The 25,463-nt window shown below is 45.5% G+C and overlaps 1 protein-coding gene across 1 annotated transcript in view; it reads left to right on the plus strand.

Moving 5' to 3' along the window:
- Positions 1-9,560: 9,560 nt before the first annotated feature.
- TSPAN18 (tetraspanin 18) overlaps positions 9,561-25,463 on the plus strand; it is a 236,810-nt gene continuing 220,907 nt past the window's right edge. Inside the window, exon 1 of the mRNA XM_036765449.1 lies at positions 9,561-10,221. The gene's annotated coding sequence lies outside the window, so the exon portion shown is untranslated. The remainder of the gene's footprint in view (positions 10,222-25,463) is intronic.

Consider the following 25,463-nt stretch of genomic DNA (forward strand, 5'->3'; position numbering starts at 1 on the left):
TTCTCCCTGTTCCTTGCTTCTCCTACATCTGTTCCTTGTCACCGAGACCTCCTGTCCTTCCATTCCTCAGTACTTTCCAAAGTTATCATTCCTATTCTGGCTTCCTATTTTCTCTCGCCTCCATTTCCGGTTTCATCCTTACAGTTAACTAATTCAATATTACGCTATTTTCAAGTCTTGAATTACTTGTGCCCTTGACTTATTGCCTGTTATGCCTTGCCAAGGCTCAACATTGGATTACCCCAATATTACTTTCTTCCATTCCTACTCATGTGAGGCTGAATGGAGCTGGAGGAAATCATGAAGTTCTGCAGACGAAGCTGATGACAAATTTGTTATCTAATCTTAGTTGGGCCCTCACTGCAGCAAGGCAATGCTGTTAATATTCCCTAATTGATATTCTATCCCACTACCCACAGAGACTGTACTAAACTCCTCTTCTCTCTTCATGCTTCCCATCTTATTTCTTCTCAGCTGAGGTCCCTGGACCTCTTTCTCAATTGAGAAAATAGAGGTCCCTCTTTTTCCCTTCTCTGCATGTCACAACTCTTTGACACCATCCTCCATGCTCTACTTTATTCCAGTCTCTGATGAAGAGAAAGCTCTTCTTACCAAGTCTATTCTTTTTATATGTATTGGTTTTTTTAATTTTTAAAATTTAAAACTTAAATACAAAATGAGAAAAGGAAAGAAAAAATATTGTCATGTACACAGCAGATGATAAAAGATGATTCAATATAAAACAGTAAATTTCCATTCCAAGAAAATTTATATAATAAATACTACACATTGTTTTCAAAGTCTCCCAGCTTTTCTTTGCTTCTTTGTTGATTTTCTTTTCTTCTGTGCTGTGCACTTTTTACTTTATTCTTCCCCCTCCTTCTCCCACCCTGAGGAAAGCTACAATTATTTTTTTTGAGGGAGGAAGGCAGGGCAATTGAGGTTAAGTGACTTGTCCAAGGTCACATAGCTATTGTGTCAAGTGTCTGAGGCCGGATTTGAACTCAGGGCCTCCTGACTCTAGGGCTGGTGCTCTACCCAATGTGCCACCTAGCTGCCCTGGAAAGCTACAATTAATTGTGGATATGTGTGTGTGTGTGTGTGTGTGTGTGTATAAATATATTATATAGATACATATATATTATATATACATACATACATGTACATAGATATTCATAAACATACACATATATTCACATATGCACTCATATGCGTATATGTAAGACCATACTATGCTTATTTCCTCCTATCATCTGTTTCTCTGAAGGTGGATAACATCTTTCTCTATAAATCTAAGTCTTTCCTTGTTTTTCTAAATCAACCAGCTTTTCATTTCCTACATCACAGCAATATTCCCACCCATTCACATCCTGTCTGAGAGATTGTCTATGAAAGTTTGTTTTTCCCAGTTTTCTGCATTCCTTCTGTTCTTGGCTATATGGATTTTATTTATGCAAGAAATCTTTAATTTAAAATAATTGAAATTATCCTTTTTACAGCTCAACAATGCTCTCATCTCATAATATAGTTTAAGGTCTGTCTAATACTGCTGAATCTACTTCCTTTACATCTTTTTCCTTTGGTTTCTTTGAAGTTCCTGATCTTTTGCACTTCCGAATGAACTTTGTTATTATTTTTTCCTAACTCAGCAAAATATTTTTTAGTAATTTAATTGGATGACATTGAATAAATAGATTAGTTAGGTAAAATTGTCATTTTAAAAATTATATTGTCTTCAACTACCCATGAAAAACAAATATTACTTTAATTATTTAGATCTGAGTTTATTAGTATAAAAAGTGTTTTATGTTTATGTTCATCTAGTTCCTGTGTCTGTTTTGGTAGGCATATACTCATGTATTTTATACTGTCTCTAGGTATTTTAAATAGACTCTAAAACAATACTGAGTAATATTGCTGACACAGTGTAATTTCTCTATTTTCCCTTTTGATTAAACTTATTTTAACTTTAACTTTGTCTGAAATCATGATTACTATCTTTGCTTTTTTTACACACTGAATTCTACTCCTGCTTTTTATTTTGTCTTTGTGTGTATATCTTATTTTATAATGTTTCCTGAAAGCAACATATTGTTGAATTCGAATTTTTAATCTACTATCCATTTCTGTTTTATGGGTAAATTCATCCCATTCACATTCTAAGCTACAATTACTTGTGTATTTTCCTCCTTCTTATTTTTCCTCACTATCCTTCTCACCCTATTTACCCTATCCCTCCTCACTCCTCTGCTTTACTTCTACCCACTACCTTGCCCTCCCATTCTTTAACCTACCCACCCCTCTGAGTCCCTCCTTTATCCTCTCCCCCCACCCTATCTCCTTGCCCTCTTATTTCTTTCTGAACCTAGAAGACTTTTATACCCCTCTAGATATATATGTTGTTCCCTTTTTTTTTTAACGCATTTCCAATGAGAGTAAGGTTCGAGCACTACCTGCCTTCTTCCCTATCAGCTTCTTCTGTACCAATTCTTCCTTTTATCCCTCATTTGTTTGAACTAATTACTCTTTTTTATCTCTCCCTACAGTTTTATTTTTTAAGAATCACCCCATCATACTCAGCTCAGTCCACACTTTTCTTTCACACTTCCCAAATGATGACAATCGTAAGAGTACTGCTAATGTTTTTGCATATACAAAGTAAACAATTTGGCCTTATTGAGTCCCTTATAGCTGGTCTTTAATGTTTATCTCATATTTCTCCTGAATGTTATATGTCTAATTTCCCCTTAAGTTCTGGATTTTTGTCACAAAAACCTAAAAGTCTTTGAATTTGTTAAATGTCTTTTTCTTTCATTCAGGAATATACTTAAATTTGTTGGGGTTGGTTGTAACCCCAAATCTTTTGCATTATGAAATATAATATTCCAAGACCTATAGTACTTCAATTTAGTAGCTGCTAGGTCTTGTGTAATCCTTACTGTACCTCCATTTTAATTTAACTTTTTTTCTTCTTGCTTCCAATATTTTCTCCTTAACCTGAAAGCTTTGAAACTTGGCTATGATATTCCTGTAAGTTTTCCTCTTGGGATCTCTTTCAGGTGGTGATTGGTGGATTTTTTTCTATTTCTACTTTGCCTTCTTGTTCCAGAACTTCTAGGTCAATTTTCCTTGATAATTTCTTGTAATGTTGTATCAAGATTCTTTTTTTTAAATAGTAATTTTCAGGTAGTCTGACTATTCTTATATTTTTTCTCCTCAATCTGATCTCTAGATCAGTTGTTTTTTTCTGATGAGGTGTTTCACCTTCTCTTTTTTATGTGTTCTCTTGATTCATAGGAGTGCATGGAGTGGTCCAGGTGTACAATGCATACCTATGCCTTGATCTCATCCCATCCTATTTCTTCTATCAGGCTGCCCCATAGTAATAGTGATCTCTCTCTCTCTCTCTCTCTCTCTCTCTCTCTCTCTCTCTCTCTCTCTCTTTCTCCCCTTCTCATATCCATTTCCTACCCCCTTATTGTGCAATTGTGCATGTACTCCAAAAACTGTCCTTGGCATCCTTATCACATTGCTTCCTTTTGGAATCCCTAGGTTCTTTTCAGGCTCAGTTCAAGTGCCACCTTGTACTAGAAGCCTTTCCTGATTCCCCCAATTGTTAAGCTTCTCCCCACCCCCAACACTAAATTGCTTTGTATTTATTCTGAATATATAAATACTCAATGTTCTATATACATGTTATCGCCCTTACCAGTAGAAAATAAGCTTCTTGAGGACAGGAGGTGTTTTACTTTTTGTCTTTGCATCTTTAACACCTAGCACAGTGCCTGGAATATAGTAGATGTTTAGTAAATGCTTATCGAACTTAATTAAATTTTGAATATAGTTTAACTGTCTCATTTTACAGATCAGAAAACTGAGTCTCAGAGAGGTAAATGAAAAGAGAATGGCACAAGGGAAGGCTAAGCACTCAGCCTAACATTAGACATTAATAGGCAGACTTTCAGAGCACACAGTTCCCTCCCCCCACAACTGGCCTGTGAAAAGTCAGTGTTTACAGAATCAGGGAACAGTAAAGCTGGAGGAGACCTTAGACATTACCTTGTTCAGACTCCTCATTCTAGGGATGAGGAAGCTGAGGATCAGAGATGACTTGTCTGAAATCACACACAATAGCGAAGGGCAGAATTGGGATTTGGATAAAGGCCTTCTGAGTCTAAATCCAATATTCTTTCTAACTGTTGTAATCTTTATAGAGCCCCAAAATCTATCCACCTTTATTGAAATTAACCAGTGTCCAACTGATGATGACTAGATAGGATTGGATGCCCCCCCAGAGGGTAACTGGGCATCTCTGAGGTGGCCTTTGATATAATCCACACTTTTTAATATTTTTCTCAGTATGATGGAGGTGGAGGAGACAGAAAGAACAGAGAGCCCAACTCTTTGCTCTCATAACTCTGGGGGCTTCATCTCTTGGCAATTTGTCTGGCCTTTTTGTGGGAGATCGATCAACCCTGAGAAGCATGCATTGGATCTGATTTTGATTTCTCACTCAGCATTAGTCCTTCAGGACCTTTGATATTGCCTAGGATAATAGCTATGTCCCCCAATGATGTATTGAAAGATGACTTTCTTCTTTTCTCTTTTTTAAATCTTTTTTTAAAATTTTGTATCACTTTAATTTCCAAAAATGTCCCTGCCGCCCCCCACCCATTGAACCATTCCTCATAACAAGGATTAAAAAGAGAGGGAAAAAAAGCGGTTCAGCAAAACCAATCAACAAATCCATTGTGTCTCTTTCCTATGCAATGTTGTTCATCCTTCCTTTTCGAAGAGGACCAGTGACATCATGAAGTGATGTCCTGACTCGTGCATGAATTGGACTTGAATGAGGCAGAGTTGCACAGTTGTCAGCCTCTCTCTTCCAGAGTCATCCATGTCCAGTGGCAAGACAAAAGTCAAGATGATGATGATGTCCAGGGATGGAGATGATGACCTTGGCCTCTTTCATGTCTCATCAAGCTCTAAGATCTCCATAGCACCTGCTTCAGCCACCTTCATGGTGACTGGAATATTGTCATCTGCTCATTCCTCCAGGAGAAGTCTTCACATACTTCTCCCTTACTCACCAGCTAGCTTGAGGTCTGTTGGTTCCCCTCTGCCAGACAGCTTACCAGTGTGTGGCTGCTATGCATGCCTTAGCTTTTTGAAGCCACATGTGAGAGTTGGGTGACAGGTGGACACCAAACGTGGATGAGCAGCCCTGTAAAGGGCTTGGAAAGCTCTCACAGCAGCCCTCCCTGAACACCCATAATCTCCCACCTCTGCCAAGAGGGAAGAGAAGGACATTTTGTCAACCCAACTCATCTCTGAAAGATGACTTTCAGTGCTTCTCAATTCCTGTTTTCCATCAAAAGCTTCAGGTTTGATTTGGAATCCAAAGACCTAGGCATAAATTCTGACTACCACTTACATTGCTTCTCTGGGTTTTGGTTTCCTTATCTACAAAATAGAGTGCCAGGTCTGGAGTCAGGAAGACACATCTTCCTGAGTTCAAATCTAGCCTCAGACACTTATTAGCTAAGTGACCCTGGGCAAGTCATTTAACTTTTTTGCCTCAGTTTCCTCATCTGTAAAATGAAATGGAAAAGAAAATGGCAAACCTCTCCAGTATCTCTGCCAACAAAACTCCAAATGGGACCATGAAGAGTCAGAGACGTCTGAGCAATGACAAGTCTACAAAATAAATGTATTGGACTAACAGGCCTCTAAGGCCCCTTCTAGCTGTAACACATAATCATTTGTAAACCTTAATGTGTTATCCAAGTGTCAGCTGTTATCAGCCTTTGGAAAATTCCCTTCTGTGGGATAACTCTCACTCCCACAGCTCCAGGTAAGTGCTAGGCTCCTCTGGTCCTTGCTCTCATACTTTCATGAAACTTTCCCAGACTACTTCCTTCTCCAAATCCTAATTGGTACCTCTAATCTTCACCCCACCATTTAGCTCAGGATTGTGGGTGGTCCATTGCTTTCTCATAATCTTTTCAACAAGATTATCAGCCCCTTTAGGCAGTGAGACTGTTTATAGAATTGGTGTGATATAATGGAAAGAGCCTGGGGTTATGAATCTAGACTCCGGGGTCCTAGGCCCAGCTCTAACCCTAAGTAGCTTCATGATCTTAGGCAAGCCACTTCCTGTTCCGGGCATCTTTGTCCTCATCTATACAGTAAGAGGGTTTGGCTAGATGCTTTCCAAGGTCCTTTTCAGGTCTGACATTTTACATTCTCTCTCCTAGGGCCATCTCTGATACTGGATGACCTTTTCTCTCACATTTCATGTTCCTAGGTGTCTCAGAGAGAGGCAGCCCTTGGTGTAGTGAACAGAGACCCAAGCTGAAAGACAGGATTCCTGGGTTCGAATTCTATTACCCCTGATACATACTGGCTCTGTGACCCTAGGCAAGTAGCTTAACTTCTCAGTGCTTCAAAGAATGTAAGATGCTGTGTGTGTGTGTGTGTGTTTGTGTGTATGTAGCAATCTGCGTTAGTAGAGGAAGTTTACTCCCTGGGAGTCTGCTACACTAATAAAATCATAGGAGCAAAAAAAGAAAGTCCTTTTCAGCTCTAACCTTCTATGTTCAAAGTATTCTAGCTTTCACACTCTGTGTTCTAAGGGTCTCCCCCTCACCTCTGTTCTATATTCTAGCTATTCAATGTGTAACCCACAGCTCAAAGACCATTTGCATAAGACACTCTTCATTCATGGAGATTGGTTGCTCAATGTTTCACTCCTATGTGAGAGTCAGAAAGATCCTAGTCTTTTGGCTTCCAGCTTTGAGAGAAGACATATAGTTGCAGACTCTCTTCAGGTCCCTGAAGGGAGAGAAAGACTTTGGGAAGAAACTGACATAGAAAGGAGCCAGCAACCTCAATCATGTCCTTATCTTCAGTTTATTACACTAGAAACTTTAAGTAATTTCCCTTTTGATGGGATCTGGGATTCTCTCTCTTGGTTGAACTAAGAAAATCTCACCCCCAATGGGAGAGTTCATTCCTTTTGTGTATTGCTGGTCATACATTCTCTTATGTATACTTTCCTCTGATTTCTGTTTTGCTATCAACTTGGATAAATGAGTTTATCAGTTATTTACTACATGTATTCATTGTGGAAATGTCATTTAGTGAAAAGGAGTTAAGCCTGGGATCTTCCTTCCCCATTAAAGCCAGGAGCACAGCTTGAACTTAAAAATTATTTCCCCTAGACTAATAATATTTAAGGGAGAACAGATAGATGTAGCTTTGTTCCCCTTCTCTCTGAGGAGAAAAGAGTGTCCAGCCTCTAGCCCCAACCTTGTGTTTCTCCTTCTGGCTGGAATCAAAGTCCCCCTTGGGGATGGGAGGGTGGAGGAGACTAAAGATATCTATCTTTGCCTCCTTGGGAACCACATTTAAACAGATCCATGTGGACACACATAACTTACATGGACATCTGCATTGGTAGAGGGAGTTTACTCACTGGGAGTTCCCGGTACTAATGAAAGTATAGGAACAAAAAAAAAGAAAGTCCCTCTCAGCTCTGACCTTCTATGTTCAAAGTATTCTACCTTTAACACTGTGTTCTAATACATACACATGCACACAAAACATATTACTAATATTGTATTCCCACCCTTTTTATTTAAGTCATATTTTTTCTTACTTTCTTTGGCCTATACAGAAGTAGTTTTAAGGTCAGTGGGGACCAACCTCATACAAGACAGCTCTGGATTTTGTTGCTCTGTTTTTTGCTAAGCAAATTTGTGTGTGTTAGCATTCCATTTTGAACCTCAACTTTGTGGTTGTTACTACTTGTGCCTGTCCAGGGTTTGCATCCCAGAGGGGAAAGGTTGGGTGAAATGTCCTTGATTGGGGCTGGCCCCAAAGACATACCCAACACTTGCTTCAGCCTGGACCTTGCATCAGAGGTATCTGTTCATAAGGTTTGGGTCGGGGAACCCTCCTAGGCTGAACCAGGGTACTGGCCTCCTGAGTTAACTGAAAGCAGCCATTTGGTCAAAGTCCTTTAAAGACTAGACTAGGGAGAGACAGAATAGGAGTTCCTCTGGGAAACTCCATTTTCTCTTGAAGGAGAAGCACAAAATATGAAAGCTGGAAGGAAACTCTAGCTGGACTCTGTTAGATTGTAAGTTCCTTGAGGTGGTGACTGTTTTGCCTGCCCCCCCATTTTGTATCCCCAGAGCTTAGCACAGTGCCTGACACATAGTAAGTGCTTAATAAACGTTGATGGATTAACTGAACCCGTCCTGAGAAGGAGGAGGAGGAAACCAGTGTACAGAATAGCTAGTAAGTCAGGGGTCAAACCCAGGTTTAAGAACTCCAAGCCACTTGATGTCTTTGAAACTCAGTTTCCTCATATGTAAAATGAGAGAGTCGGACCAGCTGAATTCTGCTATCCTTTCCTTCTCTAAGACTAGGGCTCCTTCTAAAACACCATTAAGACCTAGTAACCACAGGAATTTAGAGGGGCTCAGGCTCCTTGGGAACCACGTAGTCCAAGCCCTCCATTGGAGAGATGACGGTGGGGACCAGAGGGATAAAGGCTAGCTGGCTGTGGGTTGCCTAACGTGGACTACAATCAATTTCTAGGTCGAGTCCAGTGCTCTCTTCACTTAAAAGGGTCCTTCCTTCCAGAGAGAGACTAATAAATAGTAGAAAAGCTGGAGAAGCTCTTGGAGATGTTTTTTTTTCCATGTTATATTTTTAAAAGTGCATAATACTTCCTGCGCCGACTTCACAAGGTCGTTGTGAGGAAAATGCCTTGTAAATCTTCAATTGCTACAGAAATGTGAGTTATTATTATGAGCGATCATTAGCCAAGGCTAGGCAGTGTGGTGTAGTGCATAGAGAACTAGCTTGAGTCCGGAAGACAAGCTTCAAGTTGTCCTTCTCACACGTCCTGCTGAGTGACCCTGAGGTCACTTAACACCCATTTCGCTGCCGAGAAGGTGTAGATCAGCACTGCGGGGTGGGTTCCATGCAATAATGGGCATGACTCAAATATGTGTGTGTATGCACACACCTTCACAATGCATAAAAACACTATATATATACATATTTTATATATATATATATACACACACAACGCAACGCATGTATATGACGCACGCATATATGGCATGTGTGTATGTATGTATATTACCTACTTCAGATAAAAGGGAATGGGAAAGTTTCTCTGGAATTGAAAACAAACAAATCAACCCCAGGGGCGTAGAGCCTCTAGGCCCCCTCTCATCTTCAAGCCTCGTTTTCCCCCGCCTGTCCAGCAGAAGAGGGAGATCCGGTTGGAGAACAGGGGGTTTGGCCACCCGAGAAAGGGCAGGAAGGCCATCTCTAATGGGGAAAAGCAGCAACCCCAATGGAGGGTGTATCGCAAGTCCTATGATGAGGCGCAAGGCAGAAAAGAACCTGGGGCCACTGCCTGTGCTGGGAGATGGATGTTCGGTGGGGAGGGGCATTGGGGAGGGGGATTGGGAAGGAGAGGAGGAGGCTGGGGAGCCGAGGGCTGGCTGGAAGAGGGGAGGGGGCTGGGGAGGGGAGGAGGAGGCTGGGGAGGGGAAGGCTGGCTGGAGGAGGGGAGGGGGCAGTGGCTGGGAGGTGGAGCTGGCTCTCGGGGCCGGCCGGCTGCTGCTGCTCCTGCTGCTGCCGCCGCCGTCTCCGCTGCCGCCGCTGGCCGCAGGCAGCTGGTGTCTCGGGCTCCTCTCTGGCTGCCGAGCAGAGGCAGCAGCAGCCGCTGCGCGGAGCGAGCGAGCCAGAACGGCGGGAGGCGGCGGCCGGGCAGCGCAAGCCCCGGAGAGCCAGTAGCGAGGCGCTGCGCCCGCGCTCCAGCCTTCGCCGCCGCCTTCTCCAGCCTTCTTCCCCCGCGCCCGCTGAGGCCGAGAGCTCCAACCTCAGCTCCAGCCCCAGCTCCGGCGCGAGCCGCCCCGAGCTCCCGGCAAGTTCGGCGGCGGCCCCGGCTGGCTCGTGGGCCCGTCCCTGGGAAAGTTTCCCCTGCGGCGGAGGCGGCTGCGGCGGCTGGAGCACGGGCTCCCGCTCTCCGGCTCCTCCTGCTCCTCCTGCTCCAGCTCTTGTGGCTGCTGCCGCTGCTCGAGGCTCCAGGAGAGGGTAGCGCGCGCCGGGTCGGGTCCGGTCCAGTCCGGGCGCTGCGGGCAGCCCCCGGAGCTGCTTATCGGACTGCAGCCGCCGCTGCGGCCGCTGTGAAAGGTAGGGAGGCGGATGGGCAGGAGGGCAGGCGGGCAGGAGGGCGGCACCGGGCTGCCTCGAGCCCGGGGCCATGCCCATCCACTCCACCGACTGTTTTCGGACACTTTGGGGTACGCGTGTTGGGCTGGGGCTGGTGGCAAGGTCGGGGAAGAGAAGAGGGGGCCCTGGGGAGGGGGTTGGTGGAGGGGGGGGGGTCCTTTTCTCCTCTTCCCTTCTCAGTGCAGCTTGGGCTTTGCTCTGGCCTCCAGGACCGGGAGGCAAGTCCATCCCAAATTAGGTTGTCCAGCACTGCCCCATGTCCCCGCCCCCATTCTCCCACCTCAAGGTCTTTGCCCCGACCCCAGGTTGAGTGTCGGACAGCCTTGCGGGGGACAGGTGCTCTGAGAAGGGGTGGGAGGGGAGCTGAAGGGGGACGCAGAGGAGTGCAATGGAAGGGCAGGTGCATTTTTCGGGGTTCGGTGGCCACGGCCCCTGCGGGGGCGGGGACACGTGTTGGGGGAACAAGCACAGGTACTGATGGGGGGGTGCCTGACGATTCCTGACAGAAGGGGGAGTGCGAGGTGTGTGTGTAGGGGAGGGGGTCAGGGCAGCCCTGGTACAGTGGAGTGCCGCGTACAGTAGAGGGTATCCATCTTAGCTAGGGGAGGGGGGCGCTTAGTGATAGGAGCTCCAACTTTGTTGGGGGCCTGGGAAATAAAAGAGGGCACTGTAGTTGGGGAGGAGAGGGCGGAAAACATACATTTGGCCATCCGAGGCGTGCAGAATTTATTTTGGGTTTAAGGCAGGAGACAGAGAACTCCAGCAGAATGTGGGAAGGGGTCGGAGTGTGTGAGTGACTGTTATTGATAGAGTAGGAAGTCCAGGACAAGGTTACTTTTTAGGAAGGGGCATGGGGAGTCTGGATCTCCTTTGGGGACTGACACGGAGCTTGGGGTAGAAAAACTTCACGGTCAAACCTCTGGGCTGAGAGCCATTATCCGTCCCTGGTCTCCCCACGTGGGGAAAAGAAACTCCCGCGGATACCCCGTAAGCTCTCAGAGATTCTAGGATTCTCTCCGAAAGGCTGAGCTCCGGGCTGATGAGCTCGGAGGCGCCCTCTCTGCCTGAGCCCAGGGAAAAGTAGGGGGAGAGGAAGGAAGGGGACGGATTGGGACTTGGACGAGATTTCCTCCTTAATGCCAGCGTGTGGTGTATCTCTGTCCTCTGTAAAGCGTTTCCAGCTCGCCAGAAGGTTATTCATGAGATGGCTGGGGGGGGGGGGAGGTGGGAGGGGGGAGAGGGAGAGATGGGGCGGGGGATGAGCGAGATGGAGAATCGTAGTGATTATTAAAACCCCTTTGAAACAACTTGGTGTGTAGGCTGTGAGATGGTGAATGAACCTTGCAAGGTTTCTTAAGGTTGGATCTGTTCCCAAATCCTCTGAACCCAGCAATAAAAGTCCCGTTTATCCCAGGCGCCAGGCATCCTTCCTGGGTCTGCTCAGCTCCCAGTCTTTTGTCAGTGGGGTGTCTCGGTGTCTGGCCTTCCCCACTGCTTCCCCCTGGCCCCATTGGGTTAAGTGGCCAGCGGAGTCCAGTAGGGCTTAGGGGGGAGGGGCTGAGGAGGGTGGGAATTTCCTTTCCTGGTTCAGAGTTCTCTGATAGCTCAGGGCCAGTTTTCTGTTGTTTCAAAGCTTAGCAGAATACTGGACACACAGTAAGCCTTAAAAAAATGCTTATTTGTCTGCGTGGCTGCTGATGGTTCCACATCCTCATGTAGTTCAGGGGTAGGAGTACATAAAGGTGAAAGGAGCGTTTCGCAGTTGCTAACCCCAGGCATCTCTAGAAACACATGGGGACCGATAAGGTTGTTCATATAAACTTTTTTTCTTTAGAGTCATCTATCCAATTGGAAACATTTTACTAGCCCCACTGAGATCCTAAAACACGTATCTTGTCATCTTTGTCATTTAAGGGACTGTTTAACATTTAAAAGGCCATTCTTCCCTGGATCTTCCGATTTCTCTCACTTCCCAAACCCCTGTACTTTGCCAGTGAACAGGTCCAAGGCAGCATGGTGTCTTCCTTGTTCCAGGATGGTTTTCTTTTCTCTTTTCTAGATATGTAAACCGATTGCCTAGCTAGTTATCATTCCTTCCTCTGCCCTTTGAACGCTCTTCAGAAGAGGAGGAAATGTGAAACAGTCCCTAAAAGATGGTTAATATTCCTGCGTTTGTTTCAGCCAGCTTCATGTTTTCCTTGGATGCCACCAAAATACTCTACAACAAAAGTTACCATAAAAAAGATTATTTTGAATAGATGAGGAGGAGGGAGGCAGGGAGAGAGAGAGAGAGAGAGAGAGAGAGAGAGAGAGAGAGAGAGAGAGAGAAAGGGGTGGGGAGGAATACATTTTTATACTTATTTAAGACATTCCACTGTACCAGAAAAATAGTGTGGTTTTCACTGACTTTTTTTCTTGTTTCTGTACAATGGGGAAGAGGAACAGTATTGTAGAAGGGTGGTGGCCTGAGAGCCTGCAAACCAGAGAGCTACCAGAAAGCTGATAGCTATTATCTGTTACCTTGTACCTTAGGCTTCTAGAGGTGAAAAGGGTCTTAGGGATCACTTAGTCAAACCTCCACATCTTGCAAATGAGGAAACTGAGTCCCAGAGAGAGGGAGGTAACTTGGGGGAAGCCACAGAGATTTCTGTTCCCTCCAATTTTGGCTTCTAAGGAAGCTTAGTAAAAGTGGAGGAAAAGGGGAGGGCTCCCATGAGATGTTTCTGATGTCTGTGTTTGAGCTCTGGAGCATGATCGAGTAGCATGGAATGTGAGAGCTGGAAGGTCCTTAGAGATTAGCTATGATAACCTCTTTAATGCAGTTCTCTTGTGCTAGTTTGGATTACGGTCATGTGTATTTGTGTTTTGGGATTATAGGACTATAGATTTCCAGCTGGAAGTGACCTTGGACATGGTCTGATACAGTCCCTCATCTGAATTAGAAAATAGACTTGGCATCAAGAAGACCTGGGTTCCAGTTCTGCCCCAGACACTTACTAGTTGTGTAACCCTGCACAAACCATTTATTCTCCAGGGGGCTTCCCTATGTCTTTCCCCTCGGTGCCTAGCTCAGTGTTCCAGCCCCAGAAGGTGCTTAATAAGTAGGGACAATTTCATTCTTTGCATTTTATCTCTGGTGCTTAGCACACAGTAGGTACTTAATAAATGCTTTGTCAATTGATTGCAGGAAAGAAAGAATTGAGTCCAATTCCCTCTTTTGCTGATGAAGAAACTGAGGCTAGGCCATGGTGTGTAGTGGAAAGAGCTCTTTATATAGCAAGAGCCAAAGGACTCGGGTTTTGCTGCTCCTTACATGTGTGACCTTAGGGCAGCTTCTGCCCCTCTCTGGGTCTCACTTTCCTTATCTCTGAAATGAAGGGGGCTTGACAAAATGGGCTCCAAAGTCCCTTCCAGATCTGCATCCAATGTCCTGATACCTGAAATCAAACAGCAAGCTGGGGGCCAAGCCAGGGCTAGGTCTTTCTCCTTGACTCCTAAGCCAAAGTTCTTTCTAGTACATCCCCCCTCAACCCCCAAGCCTCCACCCCAGGCAAACCCCAGGAGGATCCCTGGAAATTTCAACTCTCCTTCTCCCATATCTTCTTTCCCAGCCTCTCTCCATGTCCAGCCTTTCCTTCCCGATTAAAATGATTGGAGTTTTTAATATTCTTTACCTGTCCTGAAGTTAAGATCGCAATGGGTGATTGAAAGACCCCAGTTAATTTCCAGAACCTGAGGTTAATTTGGAGAGGGAGAAGGGAGGCAGCTCCTTAGTTTCTGGAGGATCAGCTCTCAAGAGGAATGGAGACTTACATAAGAGACCAGGAGAGAAGAAGAGAGAGAGTAGGGGACAGAGAATGGAGCTTGAGAGAGGAAGAGAGAAGGAGAAAGGGAGAGGAAAGGGGAGAGACAGAGAGAAGAGAATAGGAGGAGTACTGAGGAGAGAAGAGAGATGAGAGGCAGAGAGGGGAGTGACTTTACTTTTGAGTTTTCTAAGTCCCACAGTCTCAGAATTGGAAGGATCACAGATCTAGAGTTGTAAAGGATCTCAGAGGCTGTCTAATCCAGTGCTTCCTTTTTAGAGTTGAGAAAACAGAGGTCTAAGGAGGGTAAGTGACTTGGCTGAGGTCATACACATAGAATGTGTCAAGATAGGATTTGAAGGTTCTTTGTCTTTATGGCCAGTTTTATTCAAATAGAAATGAATTCCAGAGGGCCACATATTGACTTAGAAAACCACAAACTAACATCATTTATATTTTTTGAATTTTTATTTATTTTATTAAGGATTTCTGGTTCAACAGCCCTTGGGCCAAGAGTTTGATACCTCTTCTCTGTACCATCTCCCTTTCACCTTAGGGTGAGGTGCACCAAAAAGAGCACTGGATGCTGAGATGAGAGACCAGGGTCAAAGCCCCGGTTTCTGGGTCTAAGCCTCAGTTTCCTCGTCTGTACAATGCGTCCAATAATAGTAGCCCTACCTACATCAGGAGATAGATGGATGTGAAGAAAGCGTCCTCTAACTCAGAGATGTTAAATATCTGGCCCCGAACACTCCCAAGCACACCAGAACCAGATTAAAATGTAATGGGGAAAATTTAACAAGATAAATAAAAATATAATAAAACATAGTGTTACATTTTAAAACTAAATCAGTATGTAGCTGAGATCTTTGTGTCATGGTTTAGTGGTCCATTGCTATTGGAGTTTGATACCACTTCTCTAAATGTTGAAGAATGGTAATTACAGTGATGGAGCAGTCTTGTCTCCTATACCCACTAAAAATGTTTATCTTAGACTATAAGCACTTTGAGGGTTCAGACTGTCTCATTAATTTTTGTCTTTGTATTTCCACCACTAGTACCAAGTCTGACACATCGTAGGCCCTCTCTCTTTCCACCTCCCCTTACCTCAGAGTACTTACTGCTCCTCCCTTGGCGTGGGGCCTCAAATGGGGCTTGGGTCAGGAGGACTGCAAGACTGAATTTTCTACTCTCCTTCAGACTGTGGCTAATGGCTGTGACCAGATACCGTTTCTCAGAGAGAATCATTAGTCTCCATGCTTTCAATTGGCCTCCTTCTCTCTTCCCAGCCTGAGCTCCCTACACTGCCCTGCCCTTACCATCTTGGAAGAAGGCAGCTTGCGTGATTGAGATGCAGGTTTGGGTGACATTGCCCTTCCTCCTAGCAACACCAATCCTAAGGAACTGAGCTCCTGGAACGATTTGGACTATGGTGACTCAAGAAACTCAGTAGCATTGGTTCAGCCTCAGCTGGGATGTGGTTCCAGATAAGCTGAGTGTGGTTTGAAAAGTACCTACAGAATCTGAACTCAGGTTTTCCTGAATCCAAAGTCTAGCTCATGCCCCACTGCACCACCTGGTGGTAATGTGATGCACTGTGAGTATCCTCATAAGCATCGTATATGTTTATATGTATCTTGTGAGAAGGATGGATGGCGGATAGACATCAAGTGATTTACCAGTACCAAGGATATATTCAAGGCTGTGTGTGTGTGTGTGTGTGTGTGTGTGTGTGTGTGAAGAGGTGCACAGAATGGTGGGCACCATTCAAGGGCACCATTCACCATTCTCCCCTTTCCTCTTACACATATGGAAATAGTCATAATATTTATATGGTGCTTACTATGTGCCAGACACAATACTAAGTGCTTTACAATTGTTATCTCATTTGACCACTATAACAGCCCTGGGTATTCCCATTTTACAGAAGAGAAAACGGAGGCAGAAAGAGGTTAATTGACTTACCTAGAGTCATACAGCTAGAGAAAATGTAGGGATGGCTTTGAACTCATGTCTTCTTGACTCCAGGCCAAGTACTCCACCCAATGATCCACCAGCCACCTCTTAGGGGGGGATCATGGATGTACTGAAGCATAAGTATGCACCCTGCCACAAAGACCAGGGTAAAGGATCACAGAGAATGAATAAGTTAGTAAATGTCTTTCTTCAGAGGCACTTAGGTGGTAAAATGGATAGAGTACTGGGCTTGGAGTCAAGAAGATCTGAGTGCAAATCCAGCTTCCTACACTTATTAGCTGTGAGACCCTGGGCAAGTTACTTAACCTGCCTCAGTTTCATCAGATGTAAAATGAAAATGATACCAGCATCTACCTCCTACAGTTGCAGTGGGGATGGAATTAGATAAGGTTTGCACCATGCTTTGCAAATCTTAAATATGTATATAAATGCTGGCTCTTATTATTATGTCTTGACCACACATGTGTGTGTATGCTGTCTTTATGTCTTATGACTAGACTGGAAAATCCTTGAGGGCAAAGAATGTGTCTCCTTGGTCATGGCACCCAGAACATGGTGGTTGGTCAATAAGCATCTCTTGCATGTTAAGGGAACAAACTGGCTTCTTTTGGGTGGGGGAGAGGAGTAAGATGAATCCCATTTCTCTTTGTTTTCTCTCCCCCTCCCCCTCAGGCCTCCTTGTAGGATTCTTGCAGAGTTAAAATATTATGACTATCCTTCTGGTAGCCCCTTCACTCATGGCAGGGAGCCTAATTTGACGTCATTGACAAAAAGCCCTCATTTCTGGCACTTGGCGGATGACATTTCATCAACCAGTGTAGGCCTGTTCCTTCCCCCTCTTATTTTCCCAAACCATAGTGCAAAGACCATATGTGCAGATAATGAGTTTAAGCTGATAAACAACTCACAGATTTACCCAAATAAAGACCTTTCTTCCTAGAAGCCACAGGCAACTTGAAAAGTATTTGTCTGGTTCCCCTGGTGATTGCACTCCACTGTATTTTTGTGTGCTTTTCTCAGCCTGTAGGAGAATTCCAACTTACTCGCTGTGTGACTTTGGACCAGTCTCTGTCTCTCTCTGACCTCTTTAAAATGAGGGAATTTGATGAGATGGTCTCTAAAGTGTCCTCTGGTTCGACAATTTAATTTCTAAGCAATACGATCACAGATTTAGAATGCAAAGGCCATCTGGTCTAGCCCCTTCTTTTTCTGGGGGAGGAATTAAGGCCTAGGGAGGTTCATTGAATTGCCTGAGATCACACAGACAACAGAGTTAGGATTTGAACCCAGGGCTTCAAATCCAAAAACTCTTCCCACTATCCTACACTGCCTATAACCCTATGAAATATATTCAATGAGGTTTCAAAGATTAGCTGTTGTAGCCTGGGAGGCATGGGAAGACTGGAGGGCTGGTGTATCTTGTGGGGCTGACTCCCTAGCCAGAGCAGGGGCCTTTCTGCCTCCAGGGATTCTCCCCCTATCTGAATTCAATTTGAAGCTGGAGTGGGGGTAGGGGGCAGGGAGGGGCTCTGAGAGGTTGTGGGTATTAAGCTCCACCTGTCCGGCTTATACCAAAGCACTCTAAGGTTCACAGCCCATCAACCAACATTTCTCCAATGCTACCCAGGTGCCATCCACTGCGATCTCTGACTTCAAAGTACTTACTTTCTACTGGTGGAAAACAGAAGTAGGGACACACACTGTGCAGAGTAGATCCAGATCCACTTCACATTATTGACTCAGAGCTCTCCAGCTTTACAGGTGAGGGCACTGCGGCAAAGGGGAGACACTGACCCCAGAGCCTTGCCTGAGTTCCCACAGAAAGTTCCAGAGGAGCTGGGATTCTTCCCACTTACCGCCCATGCTGCCCCTCCCCAGCTCTGGGAGGGAAGCAGTGCAAATGTCTTTCTTTTTTCCCGAGCCTGTGATTTCATGGGTGTAGGGAGCTGTCCTAACACAGATGGACACCTACTTTTCCCTCTTGAGCAGCGGCATAGTCACCATCCCAAGGTCACTTGGCTAATGTGTTTCAGAAGCAGATCTTGAACCATCATGATACCATCTCTTCTCCCTACACCACACAATCAGAGCATCATCATTCCCATTTCATGGATGGGGTGACTGAGGGTCAATAGTGAAGTCACACAGCTAGTAAGTGTCAGGGCTGAGATGAATCATGTGTGATCCAGGTGACTCCCAGGACAGTTACCCCTGTGATTTACTACTGAGCATTTCCAGGTCGATTTTTGTTCCCCATCTTCTAATGTCCCAGCTCTCCAGAATCTCTTTTTGACTCCCTAGCCCATGTTAGTAGAGGGGCTCTGTTTTCTCTTTTCACTCTTCAGGGCAGGGGAGGACATTCCGTTTCTCCATTTGGGGCTTGTTGCCAGGAAAGGGTCATCTCACAAGGAACCACTAGTTTATTGAAGTTGACTGTTGGGAGAAATCTTCCCAGATCTAGAATCCCATGTGTTGGTCCCCCATCTCCCATACCCCACCCCACCCCCCTTATTTTCAAAGTCCCTAGTTTTGCATCAGCCTTCTGGCTGGGTTTCCAAGTGGGAGAAGGAACTTCGGGCCCCTAATGATTTCAGAATGAGGGGCGGGGATGGATGTTAGGAGGGACAGAGTTTTAGGCACTCATGCTGAAAGCTCCAGGAATTCAGGCCAAAACTAAATTGTTTGGGAAGTGCTGTTCATTCTGACTTTTTTGGTCTCCCCCCTCCCCAACCCAGAACTACACATGTTGAAAATTACAAATCTGAATTATCCTTTAGTAAGGGAATTCAGAAATAGGAAAAGCCTGTCCTTGGCCAGCTCTCTTTGCCCAACGTGGCATAATAAAGAATGCTGGATTTGGAGTTGGGAAGGACTCGGTTTGAATCCCACGGCCCGACACTAGCTGTGTGACTATAGGCAAGCTCCTTAACCTTTCTGCCTGTGAGATGGAGGTAATCATACCCGAAATACCGGAACCATAGTTATGAGCATCAGCCGATCAACTAGCCTTTCTTAAGCCCCAGGGCCCAAGGCTGTAATGTTTATGACTAAATGCTCCGAAAACTTTAAAGCGTTGTGTAAACGTTAGTTATTACTAATAAAATATTCATTTGAGGGTGGAGCCATAGAGCCGGGGATTTCATTGGTATCAGAAATTCCTTGTAAGGATGATCCCTACAAGTCTATGAAACTTACAATCTTGGAAAGTTGCCTGAGGGCACTAAGATTCGGGGGCGTGGCCAGGGACACAGCAGTTCTGGGATACAAGCAGGACTTGAGTCCCGAGCTTTCTGCTTTGGAAGATAGCCCTCCATCCGTCCTCTCCACAATATTACTATTATTAAGTTTGATAGTATATTTATTTTCCCCCCAAGTTACATGTCAGTCAACATCATTATTATTTATATAATGTAATTATGATGATATGCAGGCTAAACGTAGGGCTACCTATGACTTGGCTAAGTTCAGTTCTCTTGGACTTAGGTATGAATTATCCACATCCTCATGTCTCAGATCTTAAAAAGTAGCACTTTATTGATATGTCTTGTTTTTGCATTGTCTATATTTCCTTGAGCATCCTCTTCCTCTTCCAGAGAGCCATCCTTTATAAAAAAGAGAGGGAGAGAGGGAGAGGGAGAGAAGAAGGAGGAGGAGGAGGAGGAGGAGAGAGAAGAGAGAAAAAAGAGGAGAAAGAAAGAGGAGTGAGAATGAGAGAGGGAGAGAAAACAGAAGGAGAGAAAAGAGAAGAGAGAAAAAAAGAGAGGAGAAGAGAGGAGAGGGGGAAAGAGAGAGAGGAGAAAAAAGAAAATTCAATTAAAGCAATCAACAAATTTTTTAAAAATCCAACATTATATGGAATATTTGGGTTGGAGAGGTGTCTCCTCATATCCTTTCTTTGGGGCCAAGTTTGAGTCTTTAGAACTGGAAAAGGAATCTTCTTGTCTCACCCCCTCATTTTTAGAGGAGAAACTTGAGACTCAGAGGTCAGTGGGACTTCCCCTAGAGTATACAGATAGTTGGAAAACTAGCCCTACAAGCGAGGACACTTGTAGCCTCAACGTGGTCCAGTGGAAAGAATGCTGGGTTTGGAGTCACAACACAAGTTCAAATCTTGGCTGAGATGCTCACTACCTGCGTGACCTGGGGCAAATCCTTTTACTTTTCTGGCTTTGGTTTCCTTGTCTGTAAATGTAGGGAGTTGGCCTTGGCCTCTAAGGTCCCATCCAGTTTTGAATCCATGATCTTGGTATCTGAGGTTTCCCAGGGTGGAATTCCCCAGGGGATGAAGTGCCTCAGCTTGGCAAGGGAACAATGGAAGCCAGGCCCTGAAAAGTTCCTGAAAAAGTGAAAAAGCTCACCTGTGGGTTGACTCCATCTAGGATGGTAATTGATCGGGTTCTCCAATTCCAAGTTGCCCTTAGGGCTATGGTTCTGTAATAAGCCATTGCGGTTTCCATTTGAAATGGGAGAGGAATTTAGAACCTCGGGCCCCTCAAATCCTAATTATCTAATTACTACTTAGTTCTTGTGGAGGAAATCTTCCTTGCCTCCCTGGCCCCTCCTTTGTTTCCCCTCCTAGGCTACAGGTTTGCTAGGGGAGGACAGACTGTGGCAAACACTCTCTGGCCAGCTGGTTAAGCTGGCCAGCCTGCCCGATCGAGCAAATTCCCACCTCCTGGTTCCTGACATTAATCGTCAGTCCTCCAGTGGCACCAGACGGAGACGTCAGCCATGCTGAAAATGCATTATGGAGCTGCTGTGGCCACAGCTCTTGAGCCTGCTTGTAGGGGGAGGCTCTAACGTCAAAACAGAGACTAAGCAAATGTTTGTCAGAATAAATCCCAGAAGGCTCAGAGGAGAGAAGCTTCCTGAAAAGGGAAGACATTGGAACTGAGGGGAAAGCCCAGCTGGGTGGGCCGTAGGGAGGGCTGCACCACTGACCTAGGGCAGGGAGGGCCTGGAAACGGTGCTTGTTGTCTTCCTCCTTGAGGCTGGGAATGAAGGGAAGCAAAGCCCTTCCAGGTTGGGATGCATTCATCTCAACTCTATGTGATCTTGTGTGACTGACCCATCCTTCCGGCTATGAAGTCACCCATTATTTGTTCCTTGTTGGATTGGAAACAGCATAATTATAACATTCCCCTAGGGAATGGAGGGATGCAGTCTCCAGGCATAATTGTAGCCAAGCCAGACAGGGACAGAGAGAGATGGAGAGGAGGGAGAGAGAGAGGTGGGGAGGAGGAGAGAAGGAGAGGAGAGGAAGAGGGAGAGAAGAAGAGAGGGAGAGGGAGAGGGAGATGGAGAGCGGGAGCGTACCTTCTGGACATCCCTCAGGATGGTTTGGTTGGGCACATCCAAGCTCTCTGATCTCCACAGGCTAATGAGAATAACAACACCTGAGGCTGCTAGTGTGCTCTCACATTGGCACTGTTTCATAAATATTATCTCATGTGAGATTTCCCACAGCCTGGTGAATTAGGTGCTGTAGATGCTGCCCCCATTTTTCACACATGAAGAAACCAAGGTTTAGAAAGGTATCCCCAATTTTAAGGTTAAAAGGGATTTCCTCACCCTTGTCCTCCTGTCCCCCAACAAGGGAACCCACACAGCTCCGGTGATATGAATCAGAGCTGGGATTTCCCATATCACTGAAGTTCAGAGTGGGAAGGGAGCCACCTGCACAATCAGTACTTGAACAGGTATCCCCACTAGAACAGCTAAGGAGTGATCCCTTGGCCTCTGCTTAGAGACCTCCTATGGGGAGGAATCCATTAGATTAGGAGCTCCCTGAGGGCAGTCTTTGTATCCTTAGGACCCAGTATACAGAAGGCACTTAATAAATGCTTATAGAATGACTGACTGCATCCACCAGGATCCTGAGGATGCCCACTCCATGTGGACAGGGCTCTAATGGTTAGGAAGATTTGGTGGGAATTAAGCCTGAATCGACCTCTTTGCAATTTCCACCTGTTGTTAGGGATTCTGCTCACTGGGACAGTTCCATTCACTCCTGTAAGCAGAGGCTCTTCAAGGCCTTCAAATGTCTGAAGACAACAGTTATAGTCATTCCCCTCCCCTCCTTCTCTAGCCTAAATACCTGAAGTTCTTTGGATTCCAGGCCTTTCCCCATCCTTGCTACCCATCTCTTGATAGATGCAACCTTATCAAAGTCCTCCCTACCTGTGATGCCCAGAACTGAACCCAATGCTTTGGATGTGGTCTGTCTAAGACCCAGGGTAGCAGGGGTGACCACTGCTTGATTCCTGGATGCAGGGCCTCTCTCAAGGCAGCCTGAGGTTGCAGAGGAAATAGCAAACCAGCCTAGTATCTCTACCAAGAAAACCCCAAATGGGACCATGAAGAGTTGCACACGACTGAAAAATGACTCCCTCCTGGAGTTATTCGGAGGATAAAAAATGAGATGATATTTTAAAGTGCTTTGCAGACCTTAAGGAGGTTTATATATGTTAGCTATTTTAGCGATCGTTCGCACTTGCTTCCATTCCTCTGCTTGGTTCTACTTCCTCCACGTGGCTCTCACTGTTCCTTCCTCTCTGCCTGGGCAATGTTTGGAGCAAGACCTATCTACCACTTTTCCAAGGGAGGCCTCTCCAGGCTCCGGTCCCCTGCTCTCTTCGTTGGAAATCACCTTGGTTGAAATGGACTTTTCTCATTTGATATTTATTCTGGTTTTACTTCATAATTGAGCACTGCAGGGGCTTTGGAGAGGCAGGTGGAAAGGCCAGGTCTTTTAGGAGCATGTGACCAGCTCTACTGCTTTGGGGGGAGCAGCTGAGGGGACCTAATGGGCCTACTTCAGTATCTCACTCCTTGGGAGGTGAAAATCGGGTGGGGGAATAGGGGGAGAGAGGGAAAAGAGAAAATTGGGTGGGGATGGGGTGGAGCTGGATGGCTCTTGAGCAGAGACTCTCAAACTTGGGTCCATGGTTAGATTTCATGGCGTCTGGGATCTTAGATGGAAAACAAATTACAACTTAATTTTTATTAACCTCTAGCTGAAGTTAGCATTTCTTGGAATTATTCTGTTCACTTCAATAAACATCTACTAAGTGCTAACTCTGTGCCAGGCTCTGGGCTAAGTGCTGGGGATACAATTAAGAAAAAGAAAGACAATCCCTGCCCTCCAGGAGCTTACAATTGAACGAAAGAAAATAACCCACACAAAAGGAAATTGCAGAGGGAGAGGGAGGGCCACAAACTTTGTGAGAAGAAGGCCCTGGGCTTCACCAGGCTGCCCAAACTGCATGTGACACAGAAACGGTGAGGAAGCTCTGGATATAGAAGGAAAGGCTGTGCCGGAGGGTGGAGCGATCACTTAGCAGCACTGCAAAGTTCTGCCCGTCCTCTTCCTGCTGGAAGCCCAGGGACATCTGTTGTGGTCTGCGCATGACTGATGATTCAAATAAAACTCATAAGCCACAGAAGAAGCCTTCTCTGAGGCTTCTGCTCCGTAAAAGAGCAAGCATTTGCTTTTGGGGTGGAAGCCAGCTCCTACCTTGAGCAACTCAATGCATGAATCACATGAATAACAATTTATGAATAGAAAGCATTTATACAATACCTACTCTATGCCGCAGTAGGCTAACCACCTGACCAATATTAACTCGTCTGATCCTCATGACCGCCCTAGGAGGTGGGTGCTATCACTATTCTCATTTGATTGTTGAGGAAACTGAGACGGATAGGGTTAAGTGACTTGCCCAGGGTCACACAATTAGTAAGTGCCTGAGGCCGGCTTTGAACTCAGCTTTTCTTGACTCCAGGCCCAGCACTCTCCCTATTTCACTACCCAGTCTTTATAGCTGTCTCCTACCCTCTCTCCATTCTGTCTCATTTGGTGATCTCATCAGCTTGCAGGGGGTTCGATCATCCTCTCTCTGCACATGATTCCCAGATCTGTCTATCTAAACCTCCTCTCTTTCTCTCTGGAGCTCCCATCCAGAGTTATGAACCAGCCACTTCATTGGGCATTTCTAAATAAATATCCCAGAGGCACCTCCAATTCAACATATCAGAAACAGAACTCATCATCTTCCCTGACCCTCCTCCCTTCACCTGCCTGTCTTCTGGGGAGCATCTGATCGTGTGACCTCCACGGTCACCCCCAGTTTTGAGATTTGGTGAGTCTTTGCCCATGGGATTAGAAGAAGGAGACCGGGGCTCTCATATCAGTCTTGCCTGCTAACTCTTGTGTGATCCTGGTCTCACTTCACTCCCATGGGCCTCATTTTTCCCCTCCATAAAATGGCAAGGGTTAGGGGGGATGGTGGGGGAGAGGGGCATTGAACAGATCTCTGAGGAGCCCAGCAATCCCAGCAACAATCTTGACCCAGTGAGTATTGAAAGGGCCAAGGGGAGCTCAAGAATTGGCATCCAAGAGACCTTCTCTGCTTCTTCCCTCCACCAGACCTAAGTTTGTTGTTGCACATGAAGCTAAGAAGCACTCAAGGCAGGGTGGTGCAATGCATGGAGCTGGGACCTCAGAGTCAGAAATGCCTGGGTTTGAGTTGTCTCTTCATTTACTGTATGGTTTGGGGCAAGTCAGTCAACCTCCACCTCATCATCTGTGAAATGGATGAGTTGTGCTTGGCTCCCACTAATATTCCTTCCAGCTTTGCATTTTTGATAGCTCAGTCCATTTTTTTCCAAGGGACTTGGGGGTATATTCATTAATTAGGTGCTCTCTTAATGAACTGTCTCCTGAGCCATAATTAGTATAGAGAGAATGGGGCTGTGCCCTGGTCTATGAACAAGCATTTATTGGGGCTTCCTACATACTAGGCTAGGTGGTGCAGTGGATAGAGCACCAGGCCTGGAGTCAGGAAGACTACTGATCTTCCTGAGTTCAAATCTGGCATCAGATATTTATTATGTGACCCTGGGCAAGTCATTTAACCCTGTTTGCCTCAGTTTTCTCATCTGTAAAATGAACTGGACAAGGAAATAGCAAACCAGTTCAGTATCTGCCAAGAAAACCCCTAATGGGGTCACGAAGAGTCAGACATGACTGAAAAGACTGAACAACACATGCTAGGCACTTTGCAGCATACTAGGAAGGGCAGAAACACTGTCCTGGCCTTTGAGGAGCACACAGGACAATAGGGGAAAAGATGTGTAAGTAATAAGTTAAATACAAGATATATACAGATCACCTGGAAGGTGATCTGAGGGAGGAAAGCACAAGGAGTTAGAAGCCTGGGAAGGGTCTCCTGCAGAAGGTAGGATTTGAGGTGAGTCTGGAGGGAAACCTGGGAAGTCGGGAGGCATTGATGGAGAGGGAGAGCATTCCAGGCATGGGGAATGGCCTGTGAATATGCCTGGACATGGCAGATGAAAGCAGGCTTAGAGGAACTAAGTAAACTGATTAAGTACTCCAGTCTAGCTAGATTATTAAAAAAAGAA

The sequence above is a fragment of the Trichosurus vulpecula genome, chromosome 6, assembly GCF_011100635.1.
Source record: "Trichosurus vulpecula isolate mTriVul1 chromosome 6, mTriVul1.pri, whole genome shotgun sequence".
Taxonomy (NCBI): domain Eukaryota; kingdom Metazoa; phylum Chordata; class Mammalia; order Diprotodontia; family Phalangeridae; genus Trichosurus; species Trichosurus vulpecula.